Here is a 1,198-nt window from a genome sequence, read left to right as displayed (position 1 = left end):
CTCGAGTATTATCGGCTAATACTCGATCGGATATTATAAATCGCCCGATCCTAATATCCGATTAGAATTTTGGATTTCGGCATTCTGAGTGAAAAATATTTAGAAAATAGGTATGGACCAGATCAGGGTCTATCTTGACTCAAAATGTGATTACGAAGCTAACGGCACGATCGAAATTCGATGCCGGGTTACGGAACTCAAAAACCACTTTTTTGAGCCGTACCGGGTGGATTTCGGTCCCGACAGTGGTTCAGAACCGACTGTCTCCGAAAATTACTAAAATTTACCACAAAATAGGAAATAAAATTTCAAGACTAAAACGCAACTAGAGTTTCGTCTAATTCTTTACCGAAATTTCCCAGAAATTTATTTTCGAATATATAATTAATAAAAATATTAATAAAATCTTATAATTCAAAATCGTAAAATTTGTGGTGTTACAAACTTAACCTGAAAATAGTATATATATGCAGTGATCACGGGGGAGAATTTGAGAACTTTCAGTTCGACAAATTCTGCGATAAGCATGTCATTTTACATCAATTCTCTGCTCCTCGTACTCCACAACAAAATGGAGTTGTCGAGAGGAAAAATCGCGTGTTAGAAGAATTAGCGAGAACCATGCTTAATGAGAGTAATATCCCCAAATACTTCTGGGAGATGTAGTGCATACTGCATGGTATGTTATAAATCGAGTACTTCTAAGGCCTAATATGAATAAAACTCCTTATGAACTTTTGAAAGGCCGTAAACCAAACATATCCCATCTTCACGCTTTCGGATGCAAATGTTTTATATTAAATAATGGAAAGCGGACTTTAGGAAAATTTGATTCAAAAGCCGATGAAGGAATATTTTTGGGGTACTCGATAGCAAAGCCTTTAGAGTCTTTAATAAATATTTAATTCAAGTAGAAGAGTCTATCCATGTACAATTTGACGAATCTTCTCCAAAAGAGAAGAGAAAGGTCGTGTCTGATGATGTTGCAGGTGCTTTAGAAGAAGCATACTTAAAAGACGTGGATAATGAGACAGCAACCAATGAAGAATGTCAGACCAGATCTCAAGAGCATTCAGATATGCCTGCTGTGTGGAAAACCAAGAAAGCTCACCCAATCGACAAAGTAATAGGTGACATATCTACGGGAGTGGTAACCCGTAGTTCCTTACGAAATTTTTGCAATTTTGTAGCTTTTGTA

This window comes from Lupinus angustifolius, unplaced genomic scaffold (assembly GCF_001865875.1).
Source record: "Lupinus angustifolius cultivar Tanjil unplaced genomic scaffold, LupAngTanjil_v1.0 Scaffold_418, whole genome shotgun sequence".
In the NCBI taxonomy this organism is placed as follows: Eukaryota; Viridiplantae; Streptophyta; class Magnoliopsida; order Fabales; family Fabaceae; genus Lupinus; species Lupinus angustifolius.
This window is presented reverse-complemented; position numbering follows the sequence as displayed.